This window comes from Rhagoletis pomonella, unplaced genomic scaffold (assembly GCF_013731165.1).
Source record: "Rhagoletis pomonella isolate Grant_MI unplaced genomic scaffold, Rhpom_1.0 Rhpom_scaffold_00008, whole genome shotgun sequence".
Classification (NCBI taxonomy): domain Eukaryota; kingdom Metazoa; phylum Arthropoda; class Insecta; order Diptera; family Tephritidae; genus Rhagoletis; species Rhagoletis pomonella.
The window spans coordinates 31823345-31834570 of record NW_023458562.1 but is presented as its reverse complement, the minus strand read 5'-3'; the positions used below and the strand labels follow the sequence as shown (position 1 = coordinate 31834570).

The window sequence follows — 11226 nt, the reverse complement described above, 5'->3', positions numbered from 1 at the left end:
CCACGTCAAACGGTTCGCACTATTGTCGCCGAAAGTTTTACTTCTTTAATGTTGTTTTTCCTCTTCTTTATGTGGCTAATTCTTTTTGACATTGGCACTCGACAAACCACGAAACACAAAATTTCACTTACTTTGCAGCGCACGCCTGCTCAAGAGCGTCTACACGGTTTTAGTCTGCTTCGAAGACTGATTTGCGCTGCGCTTCAATCGGCGAAGATTTGTGGCATAAACTCAATGAATTGTTGCTGCTGCAGTTGCTACAGCTGTTGTTGTTATTGCTAATATTGTTGCTGTTGCTGTGGCTATGGTAGCTGAAGGTAACTGAGCAGCTGTTGTCGCCTCTCTTCTTCTTGCAATTACCTACTCCGCCAACTCAATGCTCGCCACTGTGTCAAGTTGTAAGCTCAGCTTGTGAGCAAGCGTGGGGTTTTTTGGTGTATTTTGGCTTGATCTTGATTTTCGTCGCTGTATTGGCTTGTGCAACAGTCCGTTTAGGTTTTTTTTTCGTTTTGATTTTGATTGTCTATTTCCTTTGCTCGCCTTCGCTTCGATCTTCGACAAATTCACTTTGCTATCAAATATTGTAGTTGTTGTTTTTTTTTTATCTTTTCTATGCCCTCCTCTACTTTTCTTGTTGTTTGACGGTTAAAAAATTGCAACACGTCGTTTTAAGCGCAAATTAATTGCTGCTGGGAATATAGCGCCCCCCAACTTTGTGCAAAAGCAATTGACGGTGTTGTGGAGTTTTAGCCTTAGTTTGTCTTGTTGTTTTTTACTTTTTGTCCATTGACTATTTGGTTGGTTTTTCTCAGCTTGATTTAATTGCAGGTTTTCACTATTGCGTGAAGGCAAAGGAAGTGCAAATGATTTTGTAAATGTGGCTTTTGTTAATAAATGCATATAGATAAATAAATATTTGGCGCTTGTTGATCTGTTAGTGCTTGGCCGAGCTTCTTCTCCGATTTTTGGCGTGCGCCTTGATGTTGTCCCGCAGTGCGAGTTTTAGGCCTCCTGCGACCGGAAATTGCACCTGGAAGTTTGCCATTGCTTGTCGCCTCAGTGATTATTTCCCATAAAACTAGTTTGAATCTCTTATAAACTGGCTTTATTCCTACGCCGGATAATTCCGCAAAAGAGTTAAAGAAGTACCTACCTAAAAGCTTGCTCTGCACTTGGCCAGAGCTGGGCAGTTGCGGAAGAAGTACTCTACTGTTTCTTCGTCTTCCTCATCTCTGCAACTTCACAAATATCCGTGAGAGAATATTCCTAGTCTCGAAGTGTGCCCACCAAATATCCTCTCTTGAGTGCCTGAGCAACTTTTTCGTCATTTTCTTATCTATTTGTGGCCATAGTAGCCTGGCTGAGACCTGTTGGCCTCTTGAATCATTTTATTTTATCCCTCATTTGCAGGTTGCCATGGGTATCCCAATTTTATATCTGCTTTCACATAGAGGAAAAGTGACTGCTCATCCATCAGCCCTACAATTTCCTAATATCTTAGCATTTTTGCGTTCATTGATTTGATGGCTGGCTATCCAAGAAGATATTAACTAAGCTTTCCTTTATAGCTAAAACTTTCCTTTGTAGGTAAAACTTCTGCCTGATAAACGCTGCAGTGGTCTGGAATTCGGATGCATAATTCCAATCCTAATTCCTTCCGCTCAGGAACAAATTTAAAACAAGAGCATGCAATTGCAGGCTTATGCCGTTGACATCGACATCATCGGTACCAAAAACCGCGAAGTTTGTTCTGCTTTTTCCAAGTTTAACAAGGAAGCAAAGCGAATGGGTCTGGTGGAAAACGAAGACAAGACGAAGTGTCTCCTGTCATCAAACAAACAGTCAGCACATTCGCGCCTTGGCGCCCACGTCACTGTTGAGAGTTCTAATTTCGAGGAAGTGGAGAATTTCGTTTACTTGGGAACAGAGTGGGAAGTACAGAAGCACGCCGGAACGCCGATCCTTCCATAGCACCATACTTTTTAGGTTGAGCGCAGAAGCGGCCGCGTCGTGGATTCCTATCAGTTTTATTGTAGGCAAATTGGTTATCACTTCTAGCGCATCGTTTGTGGTGGTTCTTAAAGCACCTGAAATCCAGAGATGACCGGTCTACTTAATGCCGAGCCTAGCGGATATCTTCCTGCTGACGAGTATAGTGTCATATCCCTTATTTGCCCTTACGTCCGCTTCCTGATTCCCCGGAATACTACTGTGTTTCGGACCCCTTTAAGGATTGAATATATGCTATCAGAGAGACCACGTATCGATATCAGTTTGACTGTTCATAACGAAGGCAAGTTTTAAAGAAGCTGGGTTCATCATGCTTACCACCTTCGCCACTATGTCTATAGGCTTCTCCCAAAAACAGTTTCCAAAAAAAACGATGCCAGGTCCTTTTAAATTATAATTTTAACCATATTTAGATACCACGATCTCATCATTCTTATCACGTCTGTCTGGATTTCGAAGTTGTGCTCAACATCAACTGTTAGATGCCCTATCTCAAAAGTCGCAGGGGGCTATTTACCCTTACGACGATGTCTAGGCGTTCAATGTTTATAAGTACCTATAATAGCGCTTGGGTCATCGATAAAATACCTCCCATCCTTGCCTCTGCAGCCTTTGTAGGTTGGTTAGACAGGTGTTAGGCTAGATGTTTCAACCGCTTGTCATCATAGTTACGCGCCTCAGGTAAGGATAAGTCTAAAAACCGCTGTATATATTCAATATATTATCGCGGTCGAAACTCCCAGTCATTCGCAATATCTATCTTGCTCACATTGAGTAAATTGTGCGCTTTTTAGCGTTGTGGTTCAAGTAAATATTATAAATCTTGTATCGCTTCGTGGACAGAATGTGTTCGGTTTTGGCGGAACTAACCCCCAGTTCGTGTCCTTTGTACCCAGCTTTCCAGGTCGTTATTGAGGGCAGATTCTAGTATATCATTGACCGGCGAGTTAAACTTACCCTACGACCGGGATGACTAATACATCTGCGTACATAATATGTACACGAGGTTTCATAGCAATTTAGATGGAACCCCATACTGAGGCGTAACAGCCGTAGCAGGTTTCCTTACTTCAGCGATTCTCAAAGACCTATTTACATATATTTTTTTGTACGCAATAAATAATCAATAGATCTAATCCTACTGCAACCATGGCTGAGTGGATTGACATTTTTAGCGCTTGTTCAATACGCCCAACTACTTCGTGCAAGGCTGTTTGAATCGATCTTCCTTTTTTACTTTTTTAGGCCTAATGCTGATATCGCTTAGTTCGCGTACTAGATTTTTCGCATTACTCGACACATATCAATCACACATGAGCGGCCAACACGAACGCGTTCTAAATATTATCTATGGCCATTGCAACATATCACTTGTGAAATTAAACGAGTCCGAAAATGGAGCTGACCTACATATTTGAACCATTTTAAGAGCAGGTGACCACAGGAAAACCAGGAGGCATACGCACAATGCAATTCTGCAGTTATGGAAAACAAGCACACACTAACATACTTAGTAATAAAGAGGCGATCAGAGGCAGATAGAAGCAATCAGTAGGCCGACTAACAAACTGGATGACAGCCGGAAAAGAATAACACAAATGAGCAGTAAAATAAGGAGCAATGCAGCAAGACTAATGAAGCAATGAGAAAAACCAAAACTGAAATACTTGCAACATTGCATTAGCGCCCACATGGCATGTATTTAATATAACTAGCAACTGCAGTTGCACTATTCCTCTGAAGCACTTGTAATTGTGACAATTGACAAGTGGTTAGAACAAGAATTTTTACTTAGCCATACATTTTTTTATTTGCCATCAACCAGTTCGACCGACCATAAATAATGTTAAGCCCCAATTCTGCGGAAGCACGGCGATTTGAGCTGATCGGCGGCAATGGTAAGTACTGAAAAAAATATTGAATGAGCTAAAATCTAAAAATGTATTTGTGTATGGAAATCTCAGGTAAAAAACTATGCCGACGAGTTACTTTTTCCATATTAGAAAATGTTGAAACTTGGATATAAATTAGGTCAACTGCATACTGAGATGAGTTTGGAAAAAAATAAATAAGAGCTCAAGAAAAAATTAGAACCTGAAAAGAAGAAAAAGCGATAATTCTGTTAAATGAAATTGATATATAATGTCTAAATTCCTGGGACAGTACCCGTTATGAGTTTTATAAAAAAAAATCATAATTTAATCGTTATTTTAAAATTTTTATTTTTCGATCATCTTTAATCGTTATTATGTGCTTTTTATGTTTTAGATAATTTGTATACCTTAAAATAGAGAGTGCAATGAGGTATAGCCGTTCTTCTGGGTCTGCAGTTACAACTGCACGGCTATATTCAATCCCGACTCTTGCGTCCTCGTTCGCGCACTCTGGGCAACGTGAGGCAAGTCTGGCGCAAGTACCAGCTATTAAGCAGAATTTGGTCTGGTGAGTACATGCCCGATGATTGAATCTCAATGTACTTTGTCCAAACCAAAAGAAGAAAGTCCCCGTCGTTTGCGCCAATTACCGCGGAATTCCCGCAAAACTAAAACGGCTATGTCGAGTGTCTTCGGACGCATCTTTCAGCTCCATCCAAACTGGAAAGGACCTCTGTGTGCCGGATGAGACCAACCGAGAGTTTAGACAAGGAGATTCGCTATCTTCCAATTATTTGGCGCTTCAACACTTTGTCGGACCAGGCCAAAAGACTTCACCAAATTCCCCGGTTTTTCATCACTAATGTAGACAGACCCTTCTTAATTTGGTCTATCTTCCATTGTGTTCGTGCGAACCTTTTCTCTCGTTGCTCACGAATGGTTGCCGAATCCAAGAATTTTTCCACAGGAACATCATCATTTAAGCACTCTATATTTCCAATCGATCGCAGCAAAATCTAAGATCGATATCTGATCGCTGATCGGAGCACTAAGTAAGAAGATCCATTCCGCATATCATAAGACCAAACAAACATTTAGAAAGAATGTTTGTTCAACAAGTATTCACAATTTTGTATTTATTTCTTCCGTTATAAATGTGCCACATTTTCCATTGGCGCTGAGAACACTTGGAGAGAAATTTATTGCCAACTAGCGTACTTGCAATATATTATTTCGATTTTTTCTCTGCAAAAAAGTGCCGATGTTAGCACAAATCGGTAGCATTAATTAAGCATACACACACCAAGAACAAAACTTTAATAACGTTCAGCATACTTTTTTCCAGCAAAGCACCTGACCCAGCTGAAATGATTTGTAGATAAACAAGTTCGTGTAGATTGAATGTGAACGGATAGCAAATCAAAATATTTGGTGATCTCAAATGGAAAAGTAGAATGGACAGTTACAAGGTTGTATAGAATGCAATAGTGAGCTTGTATGTATGCATGTAGCTTAGCTGCGGCATAGTAACGCCACACTTTCATACATATAATACTTAGCTACATACGTACATATATGCACTGTAGTGTACCGGTAAATAAACTTAACGGCAAGACAATTCATATGAAAATTTTAACGATGAAGATTACTAGCAATGAGAAATAATGAAGTTCAAAAAGATGACGATCAGCTATCTATTGAATCTGATGAGGAATCAATATTTTGCATTGTGGAAGCAGATAATGATTCTTGGTGTTTATCATTACCTCACAAGCAACTTTGTTGAAAGAAATTGCATAAGTATAGTAGTGCTTGAACATCAAAACTGTTGCAATATGAAACAAACGTTCGAGTCACAATGGAAAGGAGTATATTCGACTACCTGTTTTAATACTCCATTCAGCTATGACAATTTTCTGTTTAACGTACAGTATGTACATATGTAATTTTTTTTAATTGCTCTCATAGTCACAATGCATAGTTAACTATATTATGCCAGACTGGAGTTCAATGTCATCGGCCATCAAAAAGCGATCGTAAGCTGTGCAAATATATGTAAGTATGTGGACACTCACCAAAGAGAAGTGCATAATACAAAGCCAAGCATTTAGCGTCTCTATGGCCATTTCAATAAAACTACCATACCTGTTTTTTCATTCATTATTCTCCCGCAATTCATTATAGTCGTGTTCATTGATCGGTATTGATGATCAGCGGTTCAGTGATTACCATAATTGACTGATCGCGCCACGAATGAATGAGTTTTATTGAAGCTCTACCGCATGCAACAGTTAATGCTGGTAAATATGTGGCACATTTGATTAATATTATCAGTCATGTCGTTAGGTTAGGTTGAAGCGACTGCCTGCATTCAGTAGAGCAGAGATGAACACTTAGTCTCAGTGTACCCATTGCGGTACAGCATTAGAGCAAGTATTCGATCCTGTCCGCTTGCTTAGGTCCGCCAGGCAGCCCAAGAGATGATGGTTAAATGAGCGTGTTCAAGCACCCATTAGGGCAGCGCAGTGACAGAAAAAGTGTTAAACGCTTTCAGTTTCCTCCTCGTCGCGGCAGTTTCGGCCGAAGTCATTTGCTCATTTTCCATCAAACAGTGCCGCCTTTTAATTCCGGTAACTTGCCAAAGTAGAGGGCGTTCTAGATGAATGAGTACGTCAAATCATTTCCGGTCGACGCTAGGCTGGATTTGTCGGTGTAGGACGATCCGTTCTTCCGACCATATTTTATTGGCCTTATCGAAGAAGAGTGATAACCATGTTTGGCATGTAGAAAGCGGTATGCCCTCATCGTGAGAGGAGTTGACGTCAGACAGTGTGCTCCCCTTCATCGCAAGCTCATCCGCCATGCAGTTACCTTTTATGTCTCTACGACCTGGCTTACATACAATGTCGTTAACAAACTTTGCAGCTAGCTTGTTAAAAACTTGTCTACATTCTATCGCATATTTGACGAGGTTTCGTGGCATTCCAGTGACCTAATATCTGATTGACTATGGGAAGGTTATTGAAGGCAGATTAATAGAAGAGTCGATTAGCCAAAGTTCAGTCTCTTTTATGGCCGAACTCTGTTTTGAAGACACTGCAGTGGTATTGCAGCCTTAAACAGAGATCTAAAAAAGTACCATATTTTTGTGTCATAAAGACCCAAAACTATCAAAAATATCGAATGGTCCCAACATCGATAGTTTTACAGCTCTAAGATCTTTATACGCTGGCTGGCGGCTTACAATACGTACATTTTTTGACTATCTTTGATTTATGTACGTTTTCATATACAAAAATAAATATCCTTATATTTGTAATTTGTAGAAAATTCACCTAATATTTCTGGCAGAGTATTTAAGAATTTCAAAGACAGCGATCTATTGGCATTATAACGGCATTCTCAATTACAGTCCTTCAGGAGAGCTGAAGTACCGCGTAATCAGCAGCTTGAAACAAGTCCTCGGTAGTATAGTGGTCAGTATCCCCGCCTGTCACGCGGGAGACCGGGGTTCGATTCCCCGCCGGGGGTTAACCTTTTGAAAATTTTTTTTTCTTTTATCTATGACAATTTTCAACTTTAATTTTTTAAAATAAATTGAATAAAATTTTAACTCAAATGTTGACTCTACAATGCAAAAAATACTAATTAGAATGTAATTTAGAAAGATATACATTTTTATTTCATTTCCCTGTTTAATAATCCCTTAGAAACCCAAAATTTTGTAAACTACGGGGCTACAGGACGACAAATGCATTAACTATATATCGCTGTCAATATAAAGAAATATCTGAATTATTTATGTATGTATGTATGTGTGTATTAAATCTAAGTTTTTTTTAAATAAAGAATGCACACATGCATAAATGAAATTCCTTCTAAAATTTATTGTTGTGGTTTCTAATATGTTCGTTTTTGAAATTAAAAAAGAGACAGCACATATTTGTAGGCTACGTTCTTTCTTTCTTCCATTTTCTCAAAACGATTACATTAATAAAATTTTCCGTAAGGTGCATGCATCAAGTTTCATGGAGAATTCTTTCAAATCATTCAAATCTTAGCCAATTTTTGAGGTAGGTATCATGGGAAACGTATGTACAACACATAATTATTCTTGAACTGTACAATGTTGGAGGCACAGGTACATATTTTTGATAAATCAATTTTTCATGAATAGAAACTAATTAAAAAATCTGCATCAACGTTTTTTTTTATAACGGATAATAGTTTGCGGAAATCGAATTTATTAAAACCTAAGATTTTACGCATAAATCCATTTTGAAATTATAAAAGAAAAGTTAACATAAAAGGGAAACTTCCCATACCGGGAATCGAACCCGGGCCTTCTGGGTGAAAGCCAGATATCCTAGCCACTAGACCATATGGGATATGAGAGTTTGGCTGGCAAATCACATATTTCCACTCATCGCTTACTTAGTATTTACTTAGCTCACTCGTGTTTATGAGCACAATGCAAACTGTTATACACAGCTCAGTATAAAAACAGCAACAATGCGTAAAGCACTGCGCAGCTAAAACTGTTATACTAAAATGTATACATATTTATATACTTGGATTGTACACGCATATGGATACTTAAGTTGGCGTTCTACAAAAGAGTGAAAGAATGCTAGATATGCTTATATTTGCACATAAAATTATATGAATTATTTTTGCATTTTTCTACTTTGCATGTTTTTCTCGCAATGATTTATGTGCTCTCCACTGTCCTACAACCGCTTTCGGTTTGTATGTGTTATTTGGCAACAGTACACCAATTGTCAGGATGGCCGAGCGGTCTAAGGCGCCAGACTCAAGTGTAAACTTGCCCATCCACAATGGGTTTTCGTATGGAGCTTTCTGGTCCTCTCTGAGGGCGTGGGTTCGAATCCCACTTCTGACAAAGTTTTTTTTCCATATTTTATCACTTTTTAACCAACTTCCAAAAAAGGAGGAGGTTATCAGTTCGTCGGAATAATATATATATATATGTTTTTATTTTTTTATGTATGTTACCGCATAACTTTGGACCACGTCAACCGATTTCAATAATTCTTTTTGCAACGGAAAGGCAGTGTCGGTTTTTTTTTGTTAAAAATTACTTGTTTTTTTATATGTGTATTAACTAATCCCACTTCTGATTAAATATTTTATTTAGCTATGGAATATGCATTTTTGTTAAGCTTGGAAATTTAATTAAATCTGTGGCATTTTTTAAAACAACTTCAGTGGAAGTTTTGTCTTTAAATTAAAAGATATGTACAAAGTTTCCTTGAAATATTTTATATTTTTATTAAGCTTTTCTTAAAAGCGCAACCCTTAAACTAGACCCGTGGCTAGTTAGTCGTTAAAATATTGCTTGAAAACCCAATGAAATATTGCTTTTGAGGGAAAATGACCCATCTCGAGATAAGTTCTTTTAATAAAATGCCAGAGATATGTACTTCCAAAAGTATACTTATAAACATTTCGCACACCGTCTTCAAAAGAGTCACAACTCAAAATTTGGTATTTTTGAGATTATGCGCCTTTATTTACCTTTCAGCAAAAGCTGGAACAGATTTTATTTATAATTCGTTAAAAAACCTAAGGTAACGACATAAACCCAATTTTAAAACCTTGTAGAAAACTAAAAATAAAAAATTCAACAAATTTTCATCCAAAATTCAAACTTTTTTCTCAGAATGAAGGTGGCCTAAATGACAGCAGCTTACGAAATTTCATGATGATCGGTTGAGTAGTTAAAGCGTGAAAGCGTAACAAACAAACAAACTCACTTTCGGATTTATAATATTAGTAAGGATGCTATTTTCTGATAACCTATTTGAAAGAAAATCTTGAAATACGATTTAACACTGTTAAGGTGTAACACAAAAGTAAATTATCATCAGTATACTTTATTCAAATCTTTGCGTTTCAGTTCGGGAAAACTTTCACTTTTTAAGTCCAGAAGAACTTATTTCAATTCAAAGTTCATGCAATTTTTCCCCTAAATATATTTATTTGCCTATAGGCAATGTAGCTAAGTACTTGAAGCTTTCACTAAATTGTACTAAATTTGAATGGGCCATAAGCAGCGCACTCAAAAAAATTCCAAATAAATTGAAAAATAAAAAATTTAAAACCTGATTCAAAGCAGAGTGCAAAAAAAATATCATAAACAAATTTTTAAACGGAATGGAACTACTAAATATTAATCATCGTATACACCCTGCAAATCTTCATCCTGCGATTGATACGCAAATGCCACATCCACCAGTTGTTGTCTAAACTTTGCATAACTTTCAAATTTCTACCGTTAGCTGTCGCCCTCACCGATATGCGCACAATTTACCAAAGGCGATTCTTTACTACCGAAAAAATGCCGCCCTTGCAATGCACTCTTTGCAGAAATACTATGAAGAGGGCAACATTTTTTGCAGAAAAGAAAATGCTATCATAAAATACGAAACACAGAAACAAATAAAAAGTGAAAAAAGTAAGATTTCCAACAGTTGAAATCTCTATAATAAAAATATATGCAGTTCGTTTAATTCAAATCACTAAAATTGATGTGCTCAAGCTGAAATGTGTAATCTGCCTCCCAGCACACAAGTGTCAGGATGGCCGAGCGGTCTAAGGCGCCAGACTCAAGTGCAAACTTGCCCACTACGGGTTTTCATATGGAGCTTTCTGGTCCTCTCTGAGGGCGTGGGTTCGAATCCCACTTCTGACAAGAATTTTTTTGCATGTGCTTTTTACCTTTTTTATATATTTTTTATTGTATGTATGTTTACTGGTTTACTCTTATTTTCTTTTCAAGCAACTCAATAATTTTTATTTCAATTTTTTTGGCACTTAACCGCAAAGAATGCAAACAATTTTCATGTTTTCTGCTATTTTTCGCCTGAAATACAATTCTATTATTAATTTTTTTGTCCATAAAATTGCTAATTTCATTTTGCAGACAATTACAAAACAGACAGTAGCAAAAAAAATAAAAAATAAATAAAAAAAATAAACAAATAAGTAAGTAGCTCTACCATAACAATGAGGTGATCACAAACCCAGCAATTTTCCCAAGCAAACGCGCGCGTGGGACTAAGAGTACATATTTTTACACCTCCAAATAAATGTAGTATATTTTTTTTGACTTATCTTGTTATTGTTGTAGCTGTTTGTTTGCTACCAACTTTTTGTTGTAAATTAGAAATTTAGGTATGTTTTTTTTTCTTATACATTCTACATACATATGTATTTATTTAATTTTATTTTCATCATGTTTTCTATTTCAACGTCTGCTGTTTAAAGATCATGCTAGCCAGGGCTGGACGATTGAATGGCTCGCTGTCTGGCGGACCGT

General features: G+C 37.4%; 3 non-coding genes across 3 annotated transcripts; 2 read left to right on the top strand and 1 right to left on the bottom strand.

Annotated features, from left to right (window-relative positions):
• Positions 1-8200: 8200 nt before the first annotated feature.
• Trnae-uuc lies at positions 8201-8272 on the bottom strand. The gene has a single exon. It is a non-coding gene; the product is annotated as a tRNA-Glu (tRNA).
• Positions 8273-8664: 392 nt separating this feature from the next.
• Positions 8665-8787, top strand: Trnal-caa. The gene is made up of 2 exons: positions 8665-8702; positions 8743-8787. It is a non-coding gene; the product is annotated as a tRNA-Leu (tRNA).
• A 1693-nt stretch (positions 8788-10480) lies between these two features.
• Trnal-caa lies at positions 10481-10599 on the top strand. Its single transcript has 2 exons — positions 10481-10518; positions 10555-10599. It is a non-coding gene; the product is annotated as a tRNA-Leu (tRNA).
• The last annotated feature ends 627 nt before the right edge of the window (positions 10600-11226 follow it).